Source organism: Loxodonta africana, chromosome 1 (assembly GCF_030014295.1).
Source record: "Loxodonta africana isolate mLoxAfr1 chromosome 1, mLoxAfr1.hap2, whole genome shotgun sequence".
Classification (NCBI taxonomy): Eukaryota; Metazoa; Chordata; class Mammalia; order Proboscidea; family Elephantidae; genus Loxodonta; species Loxodonta africana.
In genome coordinates this window covers 53925150-53952378 of record NC_087342.1, presented here as the reverse complement: position 1 = coordinate 53952378, position 27229 = coordinate 53925150, and positions in this window count along the sequence as shown.

Sequence of the window (27229 nt, the reverse complement as noted above, 5' to 3'; positions counted from 1 at the left end):
GTCTGTTCCTCCCAAGCCACAGGACCAGCCACCTCTGTGGCATATTCGTTTCTTCCCTGCTTTCCTAAGACACCAGCAATTAAAGACCCATTATTCACTGTCCCCTTTTACCTTCCCCTTCCCTCTGCACAGCATGGAGCTATTGCTATAGTTGCCAGATGCAATTTTTCAGGGATCAGATCATCCATTGCCTCGAGACCATTGATATCCAGGACACTGGAAAATAGTCCTTCTGGATGGTGCTAAACTATGACATTCTTGGTGCATGGCATGTGGGAAATGTTATTGGTTGACTAGTTGAGTAAATGATGATTGAATAAAATTAAGTGGGTGGGAAACAGCTAGGTGTTGCTTAAAGATCCTCAGGTGTGTGAGGTGGAAGTCAGATAGGCAAAAATAAGCTGGGTAAATATGAGAAACTATAAAAACTGACATCTCTGGAACCTGGGACATTGTGAGAGACTGGACATTTCCATAATTCTGGTAGCCGTGGAATGATGTAGAACTTTAGTTTTTGTTTTTTTTTTTTTCAGGAAGTGTACGTACTTCTGGGTGTGTGCACACACCTACCTATGAATTAGGCTGTTCATAATATGAGAGAAATTAATATAATAAATACAGCATGAGGAGGTAAACTGTAAAATGTGGTTTGGGTGAGTAAAAGTTATATTAATCATAGCCACTTAAGTATCTAAGAACCACAAAGCATAATATCATTTGCATAAAGCAGCACTTTGATTGTAACAGAACACTGAATTAGATGCATGAATATGCAGTTTGTATTATGTATTGTGCAGGTATCGTGATTTTGTGTTAAAAACTTAAAAATCTATATGGATATCACTACTGACAAATTTCACACATCAGTACCTGACACATAGTTGTTCTTAGGTGCCATCGAGTGGGTTCCGACTCACAGCGACCCTACGCACAATAGAACGAGACACTGCCCAGTCCTGTGTCACCCTTACAATCGTTGTTATGCTTGAGCTCATTGTCGCAGCCACTGTGTCAATCCACCTCGTCGAGGGCTTTCCTCTTTTCCGCTGACCCTGTACTCTGCCAAGCATGATGTCCTTCTCCAGGGAATGATCCCTCCTGACAACATGTCCAAAGTATGCAAGATGCAGTCTCACCATCCTTGCCTCTAGGGAGCGTTCTGGTTGTACTTCTAAGACAGATTTGTTCGTTCTTTTGGCAGTCCGTGGTATATTCAATATTCTTCATCAACGCCACAATTCAAAGGCGTCAACTCTTCTTCAGTCTTCCTTATTCATTGTCCAGCTTTCGCATGCATGTGATGTGATTGAAAATACCATGTCAGGCGCACCTTAGTCTTCAAGGTGACAACTTTGGTCTTCAACACTTTGAAGAGGTCCTTTGCAGCAGATTTACCCAATGCAATGCATCTTTTGATTTCTTGACTGCTGCTTCCATGGCTGTTGATTGTGGATCCAAGTAAAATGAAATCCTTGACAACTTCAATCTTTTCTCCGTTTATCATGATGTTGCTCATTGGCCCAGTTGTGAGGATTTTTGTTTTCTTTATGTTGAGGTTCAATCCATACTGAAGGCTGTGGTCTTTGGTCTTCATTAGTAAGTGCTTCAAGTACTTTTCACTTTCAGCAAGCAAGGTTGTGTCACCTGCATAACACAGGTTGTTAATGAGTCTTCCTCCAATCCTGATGCCCCATTCTTTTTTTTTTAATGATTTTTATTGTGCTTTAAGTGCAAGTTTACAAATCAAGTCAGTCTCTCACACAAAAACCCAAATACACCTTGCTACACACTCCCAATTACTCTCCCCCTAATGAGACAGCTCGCTCTCTCCCTCCACTCTCTCTTTTCATGTCCATTTCACCAGCTTCTAACCCCCTACACCCTCTCATGCCCCCTCTAGGCAGGAGATGCCAACATAGTCTCAAGTGTCCACCTGATCCAAGAAGCTCACTCCTCACCAGCATCCCTCTCCAACCCATTGTCCAGTCCAATCCATGTCTGAAGAGTTGACTTCGGGAATGGTTCCTGTCTGGGGCCAACAGAAGGTCTGGGGGCCGTGACCACCGGGGTCCTTCTAGTCTCAGTCAGACCATTAAGTCTGGTCTTTTTATGAGAATTTGGGGTCTGTATCCCACTGCTCTCCTGCTCCCTCAGGGGCTCTCTGTTGTGTTCCCTGTCAGGGCAGTCATCGGTTGTAGCCAGACACCATCTAGTTCTTCTGTTCTCAGGCTGATGGAGTCTCTGGTTTATGTGGCCCTTTCTGTCTCTTGGGCTCATAATTACCTTGTGTTCTTGGTGTTCTTCATTCTCCTTTGGTCCAGGTGGGCTGAGACCAATTGATGCATTTTAGATGGCTGCTTGCTAGCATTTAAGACCCCAGATGCCACTCTTCAAAGTGGGATGCAGAATGTTTTCTTAATAGATTTTATTATGCCAATTGACTTAGATGTCCCTTGAAACCATGGTCCCCAAACACCCACCACTGCTACACTGGCCTTGGAAGCATTCAGTTTATTCAGGAAACTTCTTTGGTTTTGGTATAGTCCAGTAGTGCTGAACTCACCTGTATTGTGTTATCTTTCTCATCACCTAAAGTAGTTCTTATCTACTATCTAATTAATGAGTACTCCTCTCCCACCCTTCTTCCCTCCCTCCCCCTCTCATAACCATCAAAGAATATTTTCTTCTCTGTTTAAACTATTTCTCGAGTTCTTATAATAGTGGTCTTATATAATATTTGTCCTTTTGCAACTGACTAATCTCATTCAGCATAAAGCCTTCCAGATTCCTCCATGTTATGAAATGTTTCACAGATTCATCACTGTTCTTTATCAATGCTCAGTATTCCATTGTGTGAATATACCATAATTTATCTATTCATTCATCTGTTGATGGGCACCTTGGTTGCTTCCATCTATTTGCTATTGTAAAGAGTGCTGCAGTGAACATGGGTTTGCATGTATCTGTTTGTGTAAAGGCTCTTATTTCTCTAGGATATATTCCAAGGAGTGGGATTGCTGGGTTGTATGTTAGTTCTATTTCTAGCTTTTTAAGAAAGTGCCAAATGGATTTCCAAAGTGGTCATACCATTTTACATTCTCACCAGCAGTGTATAAGTGTTCCAGTCTCTCCACAACCTATCCAACATTTATTATTTTGTGTTTTTTGGATTAATGCCAGCTTTGATGGAGTGAGACGGAATCTCAATGTATTTTTGATTTGCATTTCTCTCATGGCTAATGATCATGAGCATTTCTTCCTGTATCTGTTAGCTACCTGAATGTCTTCTTTAGTGAAGTGTCTGTTCATATCTTTTGCCCATTGTTTAATTGGGCTGTCTCTTTGTAGCTGAGTTTTTGCAGTATCATGTAGATTTTAGAGATCAGGCGCCATGTCAGAAATGTCATTTGAGAGATCAGGTGCCATGTCAGAAATGTCATAGCTAAAAAATTTTTCCCAGTCTGCAGGTAATCTTTTTACTGATTTTGGTGAAGTCTTTGGATGAGCACAGGTATCTTATTTTTAGGAGCTCCAACTTATCTAGTTTCTTTTCTGCATTGTTAGTAATATTTTGTATACTGTTTATGCCATGTATTAGGGCTCCTAACATTGTCCCTATTTTTTCTTCCATGATCTTTATCATTTTAGATTTTATATTTAGGTCTTTGATCCATTTTGAGTTCATTTTTGGGCATGGTGTGAGGTATGGGTCTTGTTTCATTTTTTTGCGATGGATATCTAGTTATGCCAGCACCATTTGTTAAAAAGATTGTCTTTTCCCCATTTAACTGCTTTGGGGCTGTTATCAAACATCAACTGCTCATAAGTGGATGGATTTATATCTGGATTCTCAATTCTGTTCCAGTGGTCTATGTATCTGTTGTTGCACCCGTACCAGGCTGTTTTGACTACTGTGGTGGTATAATGGGTTCTTAAATCAGGTAGAGTAAGGCCTCCCACTTTGTTCTTCTTTTTCAGTAATGCTTTACTTATCTGGGGCCTCTTTCACTTCCATATGAAGTTGGTAATTTGTTTCTGCATCTCATTAAAAAATGTCATTGGAATTTGGATCAGAATTGCATTAAATCTATAGATCGCTTTCGAGAGAATAGACATTTTTATAATGTTAAATCTTCCTATCCATGAGCAAGGTATGTTTTTCCACTTATGTATGTCTCTTCTGGTTTCTTGCAGAAGTGTTTTGTAGTTTTCTTTGCATAAGTCTTTTACATCTCTGGTAAGATTTATGCTTAAGTATTTTATCTGCTTGGGGGCTACTGTAAATGGTATTGATTTGGTGATTTCCTCTTTGATGTTCTTTTTGTTGGTGTAGAGGAATCCAACTGTTTTTTGTATGTTTATCTTGTATCCAGATAATCTGCTGAACTCTTCTATTAGTTTCAGTAGCTTTCTGGAGGATTCTTTAGGGTTTTCTGTGTATAAGATCATGTCATCTGCAAATAAAGATACTTTTACTTCTTCCTTGACAATCCGGATGCACTTTATTTCTTTATCTAGCCTAATAGCTCTTGCTAGGACCTCCATCACAATGTTGAATGAGAGTGGTGATAAAGGGCATCCTTGTCTGATTCCCGATCTCGAGGCGAATGCTTTCAGGCTCTCTCCATTCAGGACGATGTTGGCTATCGGCTTTGTATAAATGCCCTTTATTATGTTGAGAAGTTTTCCTTCTATTCCTATTTTGCTGAGAGTTTTTATCACGAATGGTGCTGAACTTTGTCAAATGCCTTTTCTGCATCAATTGATAAAATCTTGTGATTCTTCTCTTTTATTTGTATGGTGGATTACATTAATTGTTTTTCTAATGTTGAACCATCCCTGCGTACCTGGTATGAATCCCACTTGGTCATGGTGAATTATATTTTTTTGATATGTTGTTGAATTCTATTGGCTAGAATTTTGTTGAGGATTTTTGCATCTAAGTTCATGAGGGGTACAGGTCTGTAGTTTTCTTTTCTTGTGGTGTCTTTACCTGGTTTTGATATCAGGGATATGGTGGCTTCATAGAATGAGTTTGGGAGTCTTCTGTCCTTTTCCATGTTCTGAAATACCTTTAGTAGCGGTGGTGTTAACTGTTCTCTGAAAGTTTGGTAGAACTGTGCAGTGAAGCCATCCAGGCCAGGGCTTTTTTTGTTGTTGGAAGTTTTTTTTTTTTTTATTACATTTTTAATCTCTTCTTTCGTTATGGGTCTATTTAGTTTTTCTACCTCTGTTTGTGTTAGTTTAAGTTGGTAGTGTGTTTCTAGGAATTCATCCATTTCTTCTAGTTTTTCAAATTTTTTAGAGTACAATTTTTCATAGTAATATGATATGATTCTTTTAATTTCAGTCGGGCCTGTTGTAATATCACCCATCTCATTTCTTATATGGGTTATTTGCTTCCTCTCCTGTTTTTCTTTTGTCAGTTTGGCCAGTGATTTATCAATTTTGTTGATTTTTTCAGAGAACCAGCTTTTGGTCTTGTTACTCTTTCTATTATTTTTCTATTTCATTTAGTTCTGCTCTAACTTTTATTATTTGTTTTCTTCTGGTGCCTGAGGGTTTTTTTCTTTTTTTGCTCTCTTTCTATTTGTTTGAGTGGTAGCAATAATTCTTTGATTGTGTCCCTTTCTTCTTTTTGTATGTGTGCATTTATTGATATAAATTGACCTCTGAGGACTGCTGTCCCTGTGTCCCAAAAGTTCTGATAAGAAGTGTTTTCATTCTCATTGGATTCTATGAATTTCTTTATTCCACCCTTAATGTCTTCTATAATCCAGTCTTTTTCGAGCAGGGTATTGTTCAGTTTCCAAATGTTTAATTTCTTTTGCCTGCTTTTTCTGTTTTTGATTTCTACTTTTATGGCCTTATGGCCAGAGAAGATGCTTTGTAATATTTCAATGTTTTGGATTCTGCTAAGGCTTGCTTTATGACCTAATATGTGGTCTATCTTAGAGAATGTTCCATGTGCACAAGAAAAGAAAGCATACTTGGCTGCTGTTGGGTGGAGTGTTCTGTATATACCTATGAGGTCAAGTTGGTTGATTGTCGCACTTAGATTATCCGTGTCTTTATCGAGCTCCTTTCTGGATGTCCTGTCCTTCACTGAAAGTGGTGTTTTGACATCCCCTACTATTATTGTGGAGCTGTCTATCTCACTTTTCAATGCTGATACAGTTTGTTTTACGTATCTTGCAGCCCTGTCATTGGGTGCATAAATGTTTAATATGGTTATATCCTCCCGGTATATTGTGCTTTAATCATTATATAGTGTCCTTCCTTATCCTTTCTGATGGATTTAACTTTAAAGTCTATTTTGTCAGAAATCAATATTGCCACTTCTGCTCTTTTTGATTGTTGTTTGCTTGATCTATTTTTTTCCATCCTTTGAGTTTCAGTTTGTGTCTCTAAGTTTAAGGTGTTTCTGTTGTAGGCAGCATATAGATGGACCATGTTTTTTAATCCTTCTTCCACTCTCTGTCTCTTTATCTGTGTATTTAGTTAATTTACATTCAGGGTAATTACGGATAGGTATGAATTTAGTGCTGTCATTTTGATGTCTTTTTTTTGTGTGTTGTTGATGGTTTCTTTTTCCCACTTAATTTTATGTGCTGAGTAGATAATCTTTATATATTGTCTTTTCCTCATATTTGTTCTTGTTGATTTTGTTCCTGCTGAGTCTGTATTTTTTCCTTGTATTTTATTTTGTTGTGTAGGATAGTTTGTCTCCTTTGTAGTTACCTGATTATTTACCCCTATTTTTCTAAATTTATACCTAACTTTTATTTCTTTGTATCACCTCGTCTTCCTCTCCATATGGAAGATCTATCACTACATTTCTTAGTCTCTCTTTATTGTTTTAATGTTGTGTTCTTTTATGTAATAACATCGCTGTTTCCCTTTGAGTGTGTTTTTATCTTGATTTATTTTTTGATTTCCCTGTCTGGGTTGACTTCTGATTGCTTGGCCCAGCGTTCTGGTCTTGGGTTGATGCCTGATATTATTGATTTTCTAACCAAGGAACTCCCTTTAGTATTTCTTGTAGTTTTGGTTTGGTTTTGATGAATTCCCTAAACTTCTGTTTGTCTGGAAATGTCCTATTTTATCCTTCATATTTGAGAGACAGTTTTGGTGGATGTATGATTCTTGGCTGGCATTTTTTTTCCTTCAATTTTTTACATAAGTATTCCCATTGCCTTCTTGCCTGCGTGGTTTCTGCCGAGTAGTTCAAGCTTATTCTTATTGATTCATCTTTGTAGGTGACTTTTCGTTTATCCCTAGCTGCTGTTAAAATTCTCTCTTTATGTTTGGTTTTGGCAAGTTCGATTATAATATGTCTTGGTGACTTTTTTAAAATCTACCTTATTTGGAGTTTGATGAGCATCTTGGATAGACATCTTCTCATCTTTCACAATATCAGGGAAATTTTGTACCAACAAATCTTCAACAATTCTCTCTGTATTTTGTGTTATCTCTTGCTAGTCTGGTACTCCAATCGCTCATGGGTTATTTCTCTTGATAGAGTACCACATGATTCTTAAGTTTTCTTCATTTTTTAAAATTCTTTCATCTGATTTTTCTTCAAATGTTTTGGTGCCAAGTGCTTTATCTTCAAGTTCAGAAATTCTGCCCTCCACTTGCTCAGTTTGCTCCTCTGACTTTCTATTGAGTTATCTACTTCTTAATTTTATTGTCAATCTTCTGAATTTCTGATTGCTGTCTCTTTATGGATTTTTCCAGCTTATTAAATTTTTCATTATGTTCCTGAATAATCTTTTTAATTTTTTCAACTGCTTTATTTGTGTGTTTCTTGGCTTGTTCTGCATATTGCCTGATTTCCTTCCTGATGTCTTGAAGGGTTGTGTATTAACCTTTTGTATTCTGCTTCTGATAATTCCAGGAAGGCGCTTTCATCCAGAAGATCCCTTGGTTCTTCGTTTTGAGAGCTTGTTGAGGTGATCATGTTCTGTTTCTTTGTGTGAGTTGATATTGACTGTTTTTGTGGAGGCATCAAAAGTTATTGTATTAGTTTATTTTATGTTTGCTTACTGTGTCATAGCTTCTTTCTTTGTTTTGTTTTGATATGCCCACATCAGTTGCTTGAGTGAGCCAGCTTGATTGTTTTCACCTTTGGAGCTCTGATTTCCTGTCCCCAGATGGCTAGAGCTGTTATCAGGTATATCAGTCTAGGAGTCCGTTCACTTTTCTTGTATGAATTCACCTAAGGCATTCAGGTAGCTGATCACCAAGTGTGTGGTACAGGCTGTGTCCTACAGCATTAGAGGGGCAGGGGTGATTGGTTTAGGCACCGTTAACTGGTTGCAGCAGGGGATTACTCTTCGAACAAGGCAGGGGGCTGAGAATCATCCCTCAAGTGTCTCTGAGGAAAGAGTGTCCCTGTTCCCTTGAGCATACAGGTGGGTGAGTTCTGCAGATGGACCATGAGTACTCGATGTTTTTAGTTCTAATGACTGAGAGGTGCCAATCATCCTTGGACCCCTGTCATGGACTGCTGGGTGACCTAAGTGGAGCCGCTAGTCCTTAGGCCTCTGATGTGGGTAGGTGAGGACCCTGTTTAATAGGGAAAGCAATGTCAAACACCCACCTCTCCACCACACAGCTGAAACAGTTGTAGTCTGCCGACAAGGGTCTATTCTCCTGAAAAAGTCCCACGTAGGTCCATGCAGAGGGGAAAGGTACTCAAAGTCCACAGACTATTTATGCCTGGACAGAAACCGCTTCTGTCCTGAGCTCCTCCAGTTAGTGGAGCTGGCAAATTATCTTTTCCCCCAATTGTAAATTTATTCCTTCTTCAACGCCAGGAGGATGGCTCTTGGCACTCAGCAGGGCCTATCTCAAGCCCAGGGATATCAGCCCCTGAAGCTGGCTTGGGAGCTGGGGTGGGGAGCTGTGGCTGGTGGTAAAATATATGCAAGTACTTAGCTTTTTCCGAGAGCGCCATTCTTCTGTTGTTCTGGAGGTGTGAGTAGGCTGTGTGGCTGGCTGCTTCTCCCTGAGGAGACTGCAGCTGAATGCTAGTACCAGTCTGCTGCTGCCACTCCCAGGAATGGTGCCTGAGGGATCCCTGCAATTCAGGTCCAGTAACTCCTCTCTATTTCTGAACTGTGTCTTCCTCCCCCTGCCCCTCAGTTCATTTTCTAACCTTGCCTTTGATGTTCAGGGCTCCTAGCTTGTCAAAAATATACTCGTTTCACTTGTTTTTTGGGGGGGGGTCTTTCTTGTAAGAGGGCTCACCAGAAGCATCTGTCTATTCCGCTATCTTGGCCCTGCCTCCTCCTGTTACCTCTTTTTATAAATAAAGTATTGGCACACAGGCATGCCCATTCATTTAAATATTTTCATGGCTGCTTTTATGCTTCAATTGTAGTGTGAAATAGTTTTAACAGAAACTGTATGACCTGGAAAGACTAAAATATTTGCTAACTAGCAAAACACTGCTTGGTCCTGTGCCTTCCTGGTGATCAGTTGTAGATCGGACTCTTATGATCCGATTTTCATTGGCTGATTTTTGAAAAGAGATCACCATCTTAGTCTGGAAGCTCTACTGAAATCTGTTCAGCATCATAACAATAGGCAAAACTTCACTGACAGACAGATGGTGGCTGTGCATTGGCTAGGAATCAAACCTGGGTGTCCTACATAGAAGGAAAGAATTCTACCAGTGAACCACCAATGAACCTCAAAGCCTTTATTAAAGGGCTTAAAATGTATAACAAGTCTAAGTATAGCTTTTTTATTTAGCTCTCAAGTCTGAAATCCATTCTTAGTCAGCACAGGCTAGTCTAAGCTGCAGTAACAAATTTCCAAAACTCCACGTTGTAACACATCAGAGTTTCATTTGTTATTCATCCAATGTCCACCATGGGTTTGGGAGATTCTTCTCAATGCAGTAATTTGCAATCTAGGCTGCTTCAATCTTGAGGTTCTACCATTTCTTACCCCTCTTTCAGACCTGCAGAGTTAAAAAAAAAAATGCAGAGTTTCTCCAGGCCTTTTCATGCCTCAGTCTGGAAATGATACGCTTCAATTCCTCTCACAATTCCTTGAGTGGAAACAGCTACATGACTTCATGTAACTGCACATGGTTAAGCTCTCAGCTGCTAACCAAAAGGTTGGCAGCTCGAGCCCCCCAGGGTCACCTCAGAAGAAAGCCCAGGTGATCTGCTTTTGAAAAATTGGCCATTGAAAACTCTAAGGAGCACAGTTCTACTCTGACACACATGGGATCACCATGAGTAGGAGTTGACTTACAGCAAATGGTTAACTGGTTACTGCAAGGAGGCTGGGGAAAGTAGGAGAAAATAGAGAATGTTTATGAGCTTTACTATCTTTGCCATACTAATATTTTGATAGCATGTTATTCTGGAGCCAAGAATATACACTGCCATAGTCCGTATTGTTGAAGAATCTGAGCCGAGAACTACTTATGGTAAAGTGGTTTCTTAGGAGTCTCTGTTAGCCATTCATGAACTTATGATCCTCATAAGCAGTGGAATCGAGGTTTTGTGAAACATCATCAATGATGTTTTCTTTTCTTTTGCTGTTGCCAAAGAAATACCTTGTGTGAGTTAGAGTACATTAAGACTAATAGGAAATTAAGAAGTAGGAAGTAAGAAATAGAAAAATCTGAATACAAACACCCTGGCAACAGGCTCTATGCGTGTTCAAGCACTATTACTAATCCTTGTCTTCTTTATACATGTGAAAGATGCTGGCTCCAGAAGTTCCACATGTTAGTTCATATCCTTTGCATGACTAGTGGGATATATGATTGACCACCAACATTATCTGCCTCTCAGATTCATTGGGAAGTTTTCCCACTGACAGTGCATGCTGTTGCAAGGCAGGGGTCTTTCTGCCTGTTTGAAGCAAAAAAAAAAAAAAAAAAAAAAACTGACGTGTACTGCAAATTACTGTTTCTATGAGCTGTTGTATGGGGTGTGTACATTTTTGATAAAAAAAAAAAATGGAGAAATTTTGAAAAAAAAAATTGGTACATGTATGTACCAGTAGACTCAGAGGGGACTCTTGGGAGGGTAGAATTAGTGGGACATTGTATGTCCCTCTGGACTGTAAGGGTAGGCTTATTGGAAGTGGCAAGAAAAAAATCCATACTACCTACCGAAAATTCAACAACACTCAATGACTCAGCATGCTTCCATTAATGAAAACACATGGTATCAACAAAAAATTCAAAGCAGAAAATAGTTGGGTCTTGAAGGTTTAAATACCAAAAGTGATATTGTGTATGTAGGTTTTTTCATACATGCTGAACACAAGCAAGTAAAGATTGAAAAATAAATCAGATCCAAGCTTTTGCTCCCCCACTAGAAGGGAATCAAAGAGTGAAGTGAGGGCTCAGTAGAGTGTTGATTCATCTTTTCACTGCCCTGTAGAAGGAATTGTCAAGAAAAGCAGTCAATGCATACACAGGCAGGAAAGAGCCTTGGACAAGGATCAGACATGGGGTACAGATGCTGCTAGTGCTGTGCTTATTTCTCCTGTGGTGTGGTGCCCATTTAGATTTTGTGAGAATAAGGCAATTCTTCATTCTCCTGCACTGTCCTCAAGTCCTTCACATCCCATCACAGTTTATGCTTCTGCCATGATGACAAAGCTTCTGCTTTGTTCCCCATGAATGTCAACATGGCAGACCTGGGATGGAAATTTTGGTTTCTCATGTGACATTTCTCTCACTCTTGCTAGTGGTACTTTGCTAGTTACCCCTAGGAAATGGGTGAACAGCTCTGTGATCTTTGCCTTCACTGAAAAGGTTTGTTTTTGCATGTTCCTAGAAGCTGATTACTTTCTTGCAATCACCTTGGTCATATACTTGCCTTGAGGTTTATCTGAAATGGGATTGTTGCTAACTGATCACTTCTAGACATGCTGATGCAGCTATTAAAACAATTGGCGAGAGTCAGGAATTTTGTTTTGATTTGGCGGATGGTCACACCAGTTAACTTAAAAGTGTAATTTTAGCCATGACCAAAGGGGATTTATTTCAAGAATTCAGGCATGGTTCAACTTTAGAAAATCAACCAATATAATACACAACATCAACTGAACAAAGGAAAAGAACCACATGGTCATGTCTGTAAATAGAGAAAAAGTATTGGATAAAATCCAACACCTTTTCTTGATGAAAACTGTCATGAAGATTTGAATAGAAGGGAAATTTCTTAGTATGATTCAGAGCATATATAAAAAGCCAACAGTCAACACTATACTTAACGTAGAAAGGCCGAGATCTTTCCCCTTGAAATCAGGAAGAAGAAAAGGATGCCTGCTCTCACCACTTCTATTTGATATTGCATTAGAAGCCCTGGCCAGAGTAATAAGATATGAAAAAGAAATAAAAGGTATCCATATTAGAAAAGGAAGATGCAAAATTATCTCTATTTATGAATGAGATGATCCCATGTATAGAAAATTCCAAACAGTTTTCAAGAAAACTTCTAGAGCTAATACAGAAATTTAGCTAATACAGTAGTTACTGGTGGTGCAGTAGTTAAGAGCTCAGCTGCTAACCAAAAGGTTGGCAGTTCAAATTCACCAGCTTATCCTTGAAAACTCTATGGGACAGTTCTACTCTGTCCTATAGGGTCACTATGAGTTGGAATCAGCTCGATGGCAACAGGTTTTTTTGTTTGTTTGTTTGTTTTTGGTTATGCTTGGGGTCTTATATGTTTGCAAGGGGCCATCTAAGGTACAACAATTGGTCTTTATTTACCCAGAGCAACAGAGGAAGCAGGAGGGTCAGAATTAGGAGGAGGAAATGAAATGTGTGGCTAACTGCCTCCATAAACAACTGTTTGCTTGCCATCAGACCAGAAGAACTGGATGGTGCCCAGCTACCATTAATGAATGTTTTAATCAAAGATTCTGCAGAAGAGTCCTGATCAAAGTGGGGCAAATGCAGAACAGAATTCCAAATTCTCATGGAATCCAGACTTTCTGGAGCCATGGAGACTGGATGAAACCCTGGAACTATTGCCCAGAGATAATCTTTAAGCCTTAAAACAAAAATATCCCCTGAAGTCTTCTTAAAACCAAACAATAGCTTAGCTTAACTAGTAAAGAATATTTGCCTTGAGCATTGTGTTCTTTTAAGATCTATCTATATAGGACCAAACTGACAGCAGCAACTTGCAAGATTAGACAGGAAATTTAGCGGGCAGTGAGTTTATGTTAAAGGGGGAGGAACAACTAGGCAAAGGAGGGTGAGAATGGTTACAAAACTCAAAGAATGTAATCAATGTCACTGAATTGTACATAAAAAATTGTTGAATTGGTATAAGTTTTGCTGTTTATAGTCTCATCAACAGCAACAAAAATAAATTATATTTTAAAAAGTATAATTACATACTCCAATTTTCCTCATAAAACCTTAAAAGTATGGTCTTATCATTTTAATCATTAAGCTATCCAAATATGCTTATCTAGGCGAAGTGTAAATAAAGCCAGGAAAAAAGGGAAAACTTTACCACGCGTAGAACTATTCTGCGTAATGATAACACACACATATATATTAAACCTGTAGATACCTATTGCCCTCAAATCGATTCCAACTCATAGTGACCCTATAGGACAGAGTAGAACTGCCCCATGTTTAGCAGCCATAGCTCTTACCCACTATGCCACCAGGGTTTACAGTCTATAGATACACCCTGTGCATTCATACTTCTCATGGAAGGAGAGCTTTTAAAATAGGAAATCAAGTTCTGTATTGTAATGTTTATTTGAGTCACTGAGCACAATAGATTTTTTAATATTGTACACATTTACAGAGCAAAAGTATTATTAAGTGGATTTCTGTAGCAGGTAAAATAAGCTATACTTACATAAATTTGACTAATCACACACACATGGTTATAAGAAATCAACTGCTTCCTGTCTTGTAAATTAACTGATATCAATGCAGGAATCTGTAGGGCCCAAACTGTGCCTTTATAATTTATAAAGTTTGGCCACATATATAGTCTCATCTGTTTGTGTTGATTCCTACAACAATCTTATGAGGTAGGTATTATTATGATCTTCATAATTGTAGGTGAAGAAACTGTGGCTTAGCAAGGGTCAGTGAGCTCCCTAGCATCAGTCAGTAAATGATGAAAGGGCACCTTGGAGCTGAGAGTCTCTGACTCTAAGTAAGTGTCGAAGAGGCTCAAAGAAATAGGAAAAACAACTCTACTGTCAGTTCTCATTTAGCAATCAGAGCTCTTCTTTAATTGAAATATTTAGATATTTTTGTCATTTGAGTGTTCATCAATGGCTGTACTTACTCAGGAATTACTCTAAAACACCACCTCTGGAGGATTTCTCACATATAATGCCCAGGTTTGGGGGCAGTGGCGGTTCAGTAGTAACGTTCTGCAGTAGATCCAGGCTCAATTCCCAGCCAATGCACTTCATGTGCAGATACCACTTGCCTCTCAGTAGAAGCTTACATGTTGCTGTGATGCAGGACAAGTTCCAGTGGCTCTTCCAGACTAAGACAGACTAGGAAGAAATGTCTGGTGATCAGCTTCCAAATATCACCTAAAGAAAACCTTGTGGATCACAATGGCCTAATCCACAATTGTTCATGGAGGTGATGCAGGACTGTTGTGCATGGGGCCATCATGAGTTGGGGCCAGCTCCATACTAATAATGCCTGTATCTACTCTAGGGACCAGTCCATCTGACCACTTCTAGGTATTTTGATCTCATTCTTAGGTATGTATGGGCTTAAGGTCAGCTTTTGGGTTGCTTTGGGCACATTTTATGTGTAGCTTTTATAATCTGAAACAGTGAAATAGATAATCTGATCATTTCTAAACGAAAAAGGCTAAGGAATTTTCACTCTGAAAAGGATCAATTTTTATTTCTTTATAAGATTATTTGATATGCTTTCCATTTCTAGAAGTATCCGATGCACATAAAAACAGGAATTTGTCTTTTTAATTACTATTATCCCAAGAAAAATGTGTAATTATAATTGGAAAATTCTTATAACAAAATAGTTTTACTAGCAGAAATTTATTAAAATCCAGACCCAACTTCTCAGAATCTGTAATCTTTATTTCCAAAGTACCTTGGGAAAATTTTCTTTTCACCCTGGCTATTAAGAAACTCCCACCATCCATCTGTCAGTTTGTTATACTGTGGTGGCTTGCATGTTGCTATGATGCTGGAAGCTACGCCACCAATATTTCAAATACCCATGGCAGATAGGTTTCAGTGGAACTTCCAGACTAAGATGGACAAGAAAGAAAGGCCTGGCAATCTACTTCCAAAAATTAGCCAATGAAAATCCCATGGATCACAACAGAATATTGTTCAATATAGTGCCAGAAGATGAGCCCCCGGGTTGGAAGGGATTCAAAATACCGTGTCTGTGTCTGTAACAATGAACTTGAGCCTACCAATGACTGTGAAGATGGCACAGGACCTGGCATTCTATTGTACGTGGTGTCACCATGAGTTGAAACTGACTAGAGGGCAACTAACAACAACAAGAAATCAGGAAGCTCAGAGTCTAATTCATAGCTCAATTTGCGTTAACTGTATACTAATACCTTTCCCCAATTCTTTGGTAAGATTTTTCTTGGCCCTTTGAAATTTATATTGATGGGATATCTATTTTAAATATAAATTTGCCCCAATTCCTTTATGGAAGTTGTTGTGACTTGTTTAACATTATTTCAACATTTATTGAGCACCTACTATCTACTAGATCTGTATTAGGTTCTGGGAATACAAAGAAGAGTAAAACATATCCCCTGCCTTCAGGCAAATTATGAATTCACAAGTAGACAACTAAATAATTAAATAAATATGCAAAAAATAAGTAAGCACATGCATACAAACAAATGTAAGATCTAGAATCCCACATGACTCCAGTGGGTCCTTTGATTGTTAAGAAATGAATAGAACTCCTGTCTCTAGTTGAGTAGGTACTCAGTAGATGCCTGTTGAGTGAATGAATGAACTGATGCCTGAGTGGAAAAATAATAAAAGGTAAAATGAAAATATAAATAAATAATAATAAAAAATAAATTTCAGAGAAAACAAAATTAAGTGTTAAAAATCTAGAAAAAAATGTGTAACTATTTCTAGAGTGATCAAAGAGACAGAGCCTTTAGTTCTCAGGTTCTGGAGGAGGCTCTCCCACAGCATCCATGGGCTAAGCAGGTGTGCTGTGCAATCCACTTCATGTTCTCCAGGGTCCCACTCTACCCTCCCCACATCAGAGGGAGGATGGGGTTCCTGTCACACCGAGGACCTCACCTGCCTTGAGCATATGCTGTGAAACCTAGGAAGAGCTATCTACAAACCTGAGAGATTTCACCCACCGGTCAGATCAATGAGGTTAATATATACAGGGCACCTGTACACATCCCCCATCCGCTATTCTGCGAGCACCCACCATGTGAAAGATCCTTTGATGTGATTGTGATGAAGAAAAAATAACCCAGCCTAAGGTGAACCAACTGCATCGCTGGTGCGGCGTGCTTTTATGAGACTCGTGATGTCTTCCAAATATGTAAGGTATGCTAGGGGTTGATTTAGAGAGGAAAAAAAAATGTTTACTGAAGATGTCTTAGAATGCTTTCAGAGTGTCTACTGCTAAAAGCACTGGAAAAGTCACGTACTACTAAATGGACCTGAGGTGGTTGGAAGCATCTTCTATTTTGCAAAAATGAGCAGCAGTATTCCTTCCCAGCATCCAGCAGTGAGAAAGGAATTGTCCATCTCATTAGGCATTCTGTAATCCTGCAGTCTGTTTTCTGAAAGCCCTGTACAAGGTAAATATGTTTTCTTCTTTTCCTATTTTATCTAGGAAATGGGAAAGGTTAAGGCAAGGAGAGCAAGGAGCTTTGTAAAGGCACCACAGCTTGGGCTAAATTGAGTTTCTCCTACCTCTGCTTGTTATCAAAGCTGCACATGGTACAGTCTTCTTTGCCACACAGATTTCAACTTGTAATTGTGTTGCAAAACCTGGATAAGACTTGCTAGAGTAGTCTAGTCTTGTTTGTGCAATAAAAATAAATGAACGTTGAAAGTAAGCATTCTGGCAGCCAAAAATCATTCCAGTAAAGCAAATTTTACACTGTTCACTGTCTTTCCTAAATTCATTAGCCTTTGCTGAAATATAATAATATTTGTTGAAAAATCATCAGTACGTAAATGACCTCAGGAGTAGAAGGAACCAAGGAAAGAGACACCTGCACAAACCGTCCTTTGAAAACAACTTGCAACTGAAGACAATACAGAAGATTGGGAGAGGGTTAGGATTTAGTCTCGGGCTGTGTCTTAAACTATTTTGCATTAAAGTTCTGCTGACTCTAATTGCCACTACCTAGCTGTCAGCTTGCCATGCTGTGGTGGCTTGCATGTTACTATGATGCTGGAAGTTATGCCACTGGTATTTCAAATACCAGCAGGGGCACCCATGGTGGACAGGTTTTAGCGGGTCTTCCAGACTAAGACAGACTAGGAAGAAAGGCTTGGCAATCTACTTCCAAAAATTAGCCAAGGAAAACCCTGTGGATCACAAAAGAATATTGTCTCATATAGTTCTGGACCAAGCAACTTTTCCTTCTAGTGTGCACGGGGTTACCATGAGTTGGAGCCAACTCCACGGTAGCTAATAACAACTACTCTAATTCATGGCACTAACGGCCAAGAAAAGATTGATAATGGCTATAAACACTCTTGGGTTATTTCTAAGGGTTATTTTACTGGGTGACGGTGGCGTAAGCAGGCCCAGAGCCTTCTTCCAGGGCCTCACTGCTTCCTGCATCACCAGGCCAGGAGGCTCTACAGACACAGGTTTCTTTTCCCCAAAGGCACTCTGCAGGTGAAAATGTAGCTGCCTTTAGACTGCCTGCCTGATCTTTTCCCATGCTCATTTTAATACTTACTTACATGATCTTTCTTCTATGTTTATGTTCTTGGAGAGTCCCTGTCAGAGCTGGACTTTGGGTACTTACAAAGTCTGCATTGGGTCTTCTGACTACATAGCTAGGGTTGGCTCTCAGCAAAATTGTGTGTGGGAAATGCTGATTGTTCAGCATTTGCTGGCCCTGATTTCTGGAACTTCCCTCTTGACATGGTATTTCCCCCACTCTGTTTCCGTTTCCCTCCACCAGTCACTATTCCTAACCAAAAGGCTCTCCTAAGGGCCCTGTAGCACCCGCCCCCACCCCGCCTTTGCACGGCCTCCTGTGTGCTTGGGCTCCCTGACTTCACGGTAACAGTTTGGTGCTGTATTTTAAGGCACAGATTGGCTAATCTGTGCTCCTGTGTAAAAGGAGACACACCTCCAGGTTCTCCTTTCTCTTCCAAGTGATCTGCATTTTAACAGTGGCTTTCTGGAGAAGTGTGCATCTTGGGGCGAGCTGTGAAAGAGAACACGTGCCCCCACTAAGCCCTGTGCATGCTGATTCTTGACATCTGGGGTGGGGCCTGGGAACCTTTAGAGTTAAAAAGTGTCCCAGGTAGTTCTGATGCAATCAGAAATAAGATACACATTTTGGAATGGCTGCTCTTACTTTAAGAAGAATGCAGATAGGATGTATTTTAGACAAGCAAGCGGAGAAGATGAGGCCACTGAAGAAATACGTTTGGAGGGAGTTGCTTAAACTGCTCAAACTTTGAGGTGGCCCAGGACCCAGGCAAGCCTTCACTAATAAGTTGTTGGCCTGAAGGTCCCCAAACCCCCTTCTGCTTTTTTTGCCTGAAGGGTACTAAAAAGGATGTTGAAGATAAGGTTGGGCGGAAACCAGTCCAGGTGCAGCCAACTGATAGCCAATCAAGAGGCTTCTATATGGAAAACTCCCCTCTGAGTCATGGAACATGTATTTTTGAAACACCGTTTTGAAAAAATGCTATTTAGGGAGAATGTTTCCAAGCTGATAGTAATATACATTCAGGAGTCTTCAAATATTTTGGTCTCAGGGACGCTGTGCTCTTAAAAATCATTGAAGACACCAAAGAGCCTTTGGGTTATATGTATCAATATTTGGGTTATAGCTATGAATATTTACTGTATTAGAAATGACAACTGAGCAATTTGTAAAATATTTATTAATTCATGTACAATAATAATAAACCATTACCTGAACATGACTAACATATTTTTATCAAAAAATAACTGTATTAGCCCAAAAATAGTGAGAAGAGTGGCATTGTTTTACGTTGTCACAAATCTCTTTAACGTCTGGCTTAGGAGAAGACAGCTAGATTCTCATATCTGTTTCTGCATATATTCTGTTGAGCCTGTTGCGTTATCACATGTCATGTGGTCTTTGAAAAATGCCACTGTACACTCATGAGACAATGAAGAAAAATGCAAATAACATCTTGGTGTGATTATCAAAATAGCTTTGACCTTGCGGACCCACTGAAGGTTGTGGAGGTCCTTGGCGGACCACACTTTGAGACCCACTGGGTGATTCATCACTTTCCATCTCATTTCTTGGTTCTCAGGATTTTATGTATATTGGAATGTATTTCTTTGAGAACAAAACATACCAGTAGTGGGCCTCAACATTGCTTTCACGAACATGAGAAAAGAAGCATGTTGTTGAAGCTGCATGTAAATGGATAGCTTCTTATGCAAATGTTTGGGTGTTGAACAATTTCCATGAGCTGAATTTAATCTCGTGTTTATTCTGTAAGAGGCAGCATTTTGCTTCAAAATGTCTACAGCTCCTGGGAATACAAAAGGAAATGTAGGAATTGGTACCAGTGATGTCAGAAAGTGTGACCTGCTGGCTACCTGGGGTCGTGGTTTCCATTGGGAAAGGGCAGTTTTGATTCATTTCTGAGAATCTGTCATGGAAGAGCAGCTGGATGTAGCTGGTCAAAGGCCAGGTGTGGATGCACAGCCCTTTCTGGGTGTCCACAGAAAATGAAGTATAAAAGCGTAAGGGAAGTCTATCACTGCCCTCGCCATTGATATGAAAACTGTGAGAGAATGACAGTTTGTGTATGTGGCGGGGAGGATGAGCCCAATGGTTCTAGGGGAAGACATGGCTTATTCTATTGAAGTAACTCCGGTCTCAGTTACTTGTTCATGGATAACTTGTCTCACCCCTTATACCCTTGTATATCTCTTTTTATTGTAGTATCTGTCCAACTAAAAAAAGTTTCCCTGTGGCAGGTTAGGCTAATGTTCAGTGTGAATTGTGACATTAAGCACACCTCACAACTGTGTCTCCTCTTTGTGTTCTCCAGTGCCTGGGTCTTTGTCCAGTGGGAAGTTGTCCCCCAGTCAGTATCAATGACTAATGCATCTGGATGGGGAACAAAAAACACGTGGGTACAAATACCTGGCATTTCTGGGAGGGCAGCCATGCTCCACGTGTGTAACTGACTTTTTATTCCAACTCTGTAGACATTAAAAATGAACTCACCTTCTTGTAGAAAGAAACGAAGAAACATTTGTGTGTTCTAACATACCAGGTAAGAATTAAGGTATTTTCTTTAGATTTGGGAACATTGGTCTTTCTTCATATCTTTACAGTTAATGACCACATTTGTCCACTTTGATTTAAAAAAAATTCAAGTTGAAAAAAAAATTCCTTTGATTTTTAAAGATTTACTTCTAGACATAAAACCCTTTCAAAGCATTATTAGACTTAGGCTTGATTATTATTTAAAGAAAAATATTAAATGTCACAATCCAATTTCCATAATATAAAGTCTCGATAGTCGTGTACATTCTTAAATAAGAATATTCACCTTGGAACTTCTCTTAGGTGCAAAGAGCCACCTCAGCTGGGAAATGGATGCCAGGAGGCTACAGCACTGCTCCTTCTCTCTCAGTCAGCATTGTCCCTGGCAGCTTGTCTTCCTTTTTGACAGCACCCAGGTCCTGACCACTCCATGCCATGGCTGTGTCAGGTTACCTTGGAAACCTGTGTTCTCTTCACACCTACATTTTCTATACACCCTTTCTGCTCAGATTCCTCTGCTCTTTCTCTGTTTCGTCATTAGCCATGGTTCTTCTTCTTCATCCCCCTTGTTGGAGCCTGATTTGAGTTTACAACCCCCCCACCCCAAATCTCGTCCTGGCCCCATGGGGGGCTCGCTTCCAGGGCCTGTGCACAAGTGTGGGAGGCATGACCAAAGGGTCGCCACGCAGCCTGCAGGGTGTGTGTGTTCTCAGGTTCAGGTGCCTCATCTCAGTGGTGCAGAAGCAATGTGCCTTTCCAGTATCCGATTCATCCCTGACTTCTGAATGGTAGGTGCAGTGGTGACATTCTGCTGTCTGACTCCATATATATCTTTCCATTGGAAGAGGTTTCTTGGTGACAAACACAGTAATGCGACCAGAACCAAAATAGTTTCTACCAGGTGATCAGATATTCCAATGTGGGATCACTAAGTTTACATCCGTCCATTTGTGATTTACTCTCCCAAGGGGTCAGCCCATTGCAGCCCCTCATAAATGCCTGGAAAGGATTAAAGACCAAAATTCAGGTTCAGTGGTGGCTCAGCAATAAAATTCTCACCTTCCATGCAGGAGAGCCAGGTTCGACTCCCAGCCAGTACAATGCATGTGAAGCTACCACCAGTCTGTCATGGAGACTCGTGCGTTGCTATGATGCTGAACAGGTTTCAAGAGAGCTTCCAGACTAAGATGGACTAGGAAGAAAGGCCTGATTTACTTCCAAAAATCAGCCAATGAAAACCCTATAGAACGCTACAGCCCAATCTCATATGCATGAGTTGCCATGAGTTGGGGCTGACTTGATGGCAGCTAACGACAACAGCTATACTGAAAGTGGAGCTATATATCTGACGGTATAGCCCTGAAGCAACATGAAGGGAGTCAATGATTTTTGTGAAGTGGGGAGGTTATTTTTTTCAATTACAGCAAATATTTGCTGAGTAAACATCATTAAAAAAAAAAATTTTTTTTAAACATCATAGGCTAATAGCCCATTGCCTAAATTCCAACATGTCATGGATTTGTATAGTTGCAAATTAGAAATAGCAGTATGTGGTGCTGTAGAAAACCCAGCACAATACTTACAGTCTACCCATTAAGTTACCCAGAACAAAGTTAACTGCATGAAAAATCTCTGCAATTCCTTTCTTAGCCTGGGTACAAGGAAATGACCACTTCAGTCCAGTTGAGTATACAGAATGGACCAGAATAGGATAAAACAAACAAAACAGAAGTAGGGGGGCAAGGAGGAAGGATCCCAGAAGACGATGGAGGCCCAAATGACAACAGAAAAATCAGGATGCAGTTAGGATCCAGCTGAAGGCTTCCCTTCCCTATCACTGTCGGGTAAGGGTCTTATCAATGCAATAAAATAAAAATATCTCTTGTTTTGATGAAACTATACATATCCATACACCATTTCAACAATTTATCCATGTACAACTCAGTGACATTGATTACACTCTTCAAGTTCTACAAACATTCTTGCCATCCTTCTCCAAATTGTTCCACCACCAATTGACTTAAACTCACTGCGCCCTAGGCCACTCATCTAACCTTTTGAGTTATTTGTTGTCAGTTTGATCTCACATAGATCATTCTTTAAAAGAGCACAGTGCTCAAGGCAGACATACTTCACTTATTAAGATAAACTATTTTTTTGGTTCGAAGAAGACTTCAGGCGATAGTTTTTGTTTCAGGTTTAAAGACTTTATTTAGCAATTTGTAAATAATTTGGGTTATTAATCTTTCCTTAGTTCAGTATTGAGCACTCTCTACACATTCCATGTAACCATTAGACATGGGGATACAGAAGTGATCAGAGGTCCTTCCTGCCTCAGGAGTGCAGGTCAGGAGAGAGGAAAGACGGACAACATAGGACAGTGTAACAGCGGACGGAGGCTCAGGAAGGTCAGAACTCAAAATGAGTCCCCTGGCTTATCTTGGGGTCCCAAGTAACTCTGAGAGGAGACGGCCCTGAGCAAATGGTGAAGGAGGAGGAGTCAGGCTGGCAGACGACTGAGGAGGAGTGGGGGGAGGTTTGCCAGATGGAGGAATGGTGGGTGCAGTCACCAGGGCGCTGACAGCCTAGTAGGGCTTGGATGACAGCTAAGGTAGTTCTCTAGTCCCTGGGTGGTGCAACTGGTTAATGTGCTCAGCTACTAACTGAAAGGTTAGAGGTTTGAGTCCACCCAGAGGCACCTCAGAAGAAAGGCCTGGCCATCTACTTCTGAAAAATCAGCCCCCGAAAGCCCTATGGAGCACAGTTCTACTCTGACACACACGGGGTCGGCATGAATTGATGCCGACTCCAAGTCAACTGGCACTGGTTACTAGTAAGTTTGTGCTGCTGGTGCCTGAAGTGGAAAGCAGTAGAAAGAGGAGTGGAAAACATAGCGTGTAAAATAGAAGGACAACTGGTATACCTGGTGAGGGCCACATGGGAACGGTAGGGTCTGGTTGACCAGGGATTTGTGCCTGGATGAATACTGATGATATGAGAATGAGGCAGGGAGGAGGTGAGCATAATTTTTTTGTATTTATTAAGATGTGTGATTTTTTGTGATAAGATAGCTCCTTTGGGAACAGATAGGTAGCTTCTTCCTTACATTTAAAAAAACTCAATCAGTTGCTGTGGAGTTGATGCTGGCTCATGGCAACCCCACCTGGGTCAGTGTTTTATATATTTAATTTCAACACTCCTTTTGTGATGAACATTCTGGTCTGTATCTCCTCGTGCACATGAAGTACGCTTTCTCTAGGGCATATACCTAGAAGTAATATTACTGGGTCATAAGAGATGAGCATCTTCAACTTGTCTCGATATATTCAAACTGTCTCTCGAGTTCTAGTTAAAAGCCCACCAGCAAGGTATGGAAGTCCTCTTTAACTTAGAGTGGTCAAGATTTAACATTCTTACCAGCCTGATGGCCTTGACAGCTGCCAGATTCTTCAACTCTGTTTTTCTTCCTCCTCCTTCAATTTGCCTTCATCTATTCCAAAAAGTTTTCTCTGCACCTGGGGTGGGGGTGAGGGACCACAACAAACAAACAAGAAAGCCAGGCTTGCATGTTTCTGACACTGCTATGAAATTTCTCCTGTGATGTCATATTTATTTTAGTGTTCGAATGCAATAGAATGCAATCTTTTTGTAGAACAATTATTAAAAGAACAAATCTTTGCGGATGGAAATAATGACCCTCTGGATAGATTTTGCATACTTCCAAAGAGTGGGAAAATGTGTTCCGCAATCCCTGCCTTCCGCCAATGATACGTGCCCGCCTTTCGGTGGAGCATCATTTAATGCAACTAATTTAAGTTCAAATATGTTGTGCAAAGTTGGAGAAGAATAAGATATCCAGGAATCTGCTATATGGAAACTTCAATATCTGTATTTAAGGAGAGTTTTGAAAATACACTGGCCTCAAACCACAAGCGGCTATTGGGTAATAACCAAAACTATTTGGGGCAGCTACATTCAGAGAAAGAACACATGTAACAGCAACATAGCAAACTGAAGAGATGATGTTCTTAAAAGAAAAGAACTATTGGTGAGACAGTGTTTGTTGTTTACTCTTTTCCCTAAACAAACAAAAACCCAAACCCTCTGCCCTCGAGTGGATTCCAACTCATAGCGCCCCTAGAGGACAGAGTAGAACGGCTGACTTTTTGGTTAGCAGCCGTAGCTCACTAGCCACCAGGGTTTCCCTTTTTCCCCTAGCTGAAGCTATGTATTGTACATGGATAATAATCCCATCAGCAGTTGCATACTTAGTTCCAAGAAGCAAATTACAAGATTAAATGTACATGCATGGAAAACACCTGCATATTTATCTCCATAAGAAATAAGCTAATTTCAAGCAAAGAGAAAAAGTAAGAGCCTTGAAATAGTATCAAGTGACGACTGGGCATTTAGTTAGTTGTGTTTTCCAAAAGGAAGGCAGAATTAAAGATTAAACAGTAATATAATTCTATTCCTTGTTAAATATTTCAGTAAAAGGAAGCCTTAGTGATTCTTAACTCTAATTTTTAATTTATATAATAAAAATCAAGATTAATATCCTCAAGGTAGTTATAGCAGTTACGTGGTATTCACCATCAGCCCAGCCGCTATCACTACACACACACACACACACAGATATACACACCAGCTCTACTGCCACTATCACTACATACTTAGACACACACACACACACACACACACACACACACACCAATGTAATACCTTAAATGTTTGGGAGGGAAAAAGCAAGCGAAATCCCTACACCAATTATGACGTCACAGAACTGGTACATCCCAAATGGTGAACTAGTTTATTCAGCTACCCTTGTGCATTCGTTAACACATGATACAGGTTATTTTAAATCACTTTTTAAAAATTGCTAAGTAGATAGAGGTCTTTGGAAAGTATGCTTCAGTCCGAATCTAAGAACCCTTGGAGATGTCATTTCTTGATACTTAACCCACATTTCCCTCAACTTCTCTTCTTCTGCATTCTTCTTCCCCTCCGATGGCTCGTATTATCCATCTTAAATCACTTTTATTTTCTTTCACCATCATTTTGATTTTCTATCATAGCACATTTTAAGTCAACTTCTAGCACTTTTGGGAAGGGATTTAAGAATTTTCAAGGTCAAAAACATTACCTGCTATAATAATATGAAAACTATGTAATAATTCTCAAAAACACCTCCTTTCAATAAAACAATTGAACCTACTGATTAAATTCAAAATGAAAATTAAAAAAAATATGTTTCATGCATGTTTCATATATAGTATTTTAAAGATACCTACATTTTATACACACAATTTTTTACACATGTTTATGGCAGAACGATTTTATATAAATTGATTTTCCACTGGCCAATCAATATGGCAAAATCTGTGCTTTTTGGGTAATTTTGCATAGCATTCAGAAATGTATGACATTTATGTTTTTTTTTGTATGCACATAGGGAAACCCTGGTGGAGTAGTGGTTAAGCGCTATGGCTGCTAACCAAAGGGTCGGCAGTCCGTATCCACCAGGTGCTCCTTGGAAACTCTATGGGGCAGTTCTACTCTGTCCTATAGAGTCGCTATCAGTCGGAATAAAAAAAAAAACTGGTTTTTTTTTTTTTTTTTTTTGGTTATATGCACACATTTTTATACATGTACAGGCTACAGTTAAAGTTGTTTCTATAAAAAAGTTTCTTACATGAAAGAAAAATATTATTCCTCTGTCTTCTTTCAGGCTTCATATAACATAGAAAATAAAAAGTTACCAAAATTACTTATATAATTAATATAATAGTAACACCCTGCTTCTAAAATAGTTTTAACTGAAGAGTTTAATAAACATTACTTAAGATCAGTTTTTACATGAAATTGAAGAGCTACAAATCCAACCCCCAGAATGTAGAACAGAACAAAGGATAGAGAGACGGAGTTATGAAAACACCCATTGAGTAATTTGAAAACCAAGTGAAACGAGGGAAATAAAAAGAGACATCTTCAGAAAAGATGTGAGCCCCCTCAGCAGATGTGCTTTTGCTATGATGCTAATAAAGCTTAGGCCGGAGGACCTCCTGCTAGCTGGATCCGCTGTGAAGCCCGAGGTGTATGGTGTCCAATTGCCCAAATAGGTTTCTGAGGTTGTTGTTAGTTTCTGTCAAGTCGATTCCGACTCACGGCAACCTCATGTGTGCACGCTAGAACAGCTCCAAAGGAGATCACCAGGCCTGTCTCCCAAGGTGCCTTTTGTGGATTCAAACAGACAACCTTTCACCTATTAGTTCAGTCTTCAGCTGTTTTTGCCACCCAGCGGTGCCAGGTCTCTGAAGAAAGGGATCTAAATCTTCAAGACTCCAGTAATTTGTTGATTTCTTTTCTCATTCTGGAAACCCTGGTGGCATAGTGGTTAAGTGCTATGCCTGCTAACCAAAAGGTCGGCAGTTCAAATCCACCAGGCATTCCTTGGAAACTCTATGGGGCAGTTCTACTCTGTCCTATAGTGTCACTATGAGTTGGAATTGACTCAACCGCAAAGGGTTTTTTTTTTGGTTTCTCATTCTAATAAATCTTCACATTGGTACTTGATTCTATATTGATAATTTTGTGTTCTTTTTCTTAGAGTGTTCTTCTAATATAGTTGCTAGATTTAGCAAGTAAAAATACAGAACTCCCAGTTAAATTTGCATTTCAGGTAAGCAATGAATAATTTTTCAGTATGACATACTTATACTATTTTTTCATACTAAAAAATTATTCATTATTTATCTGAAATT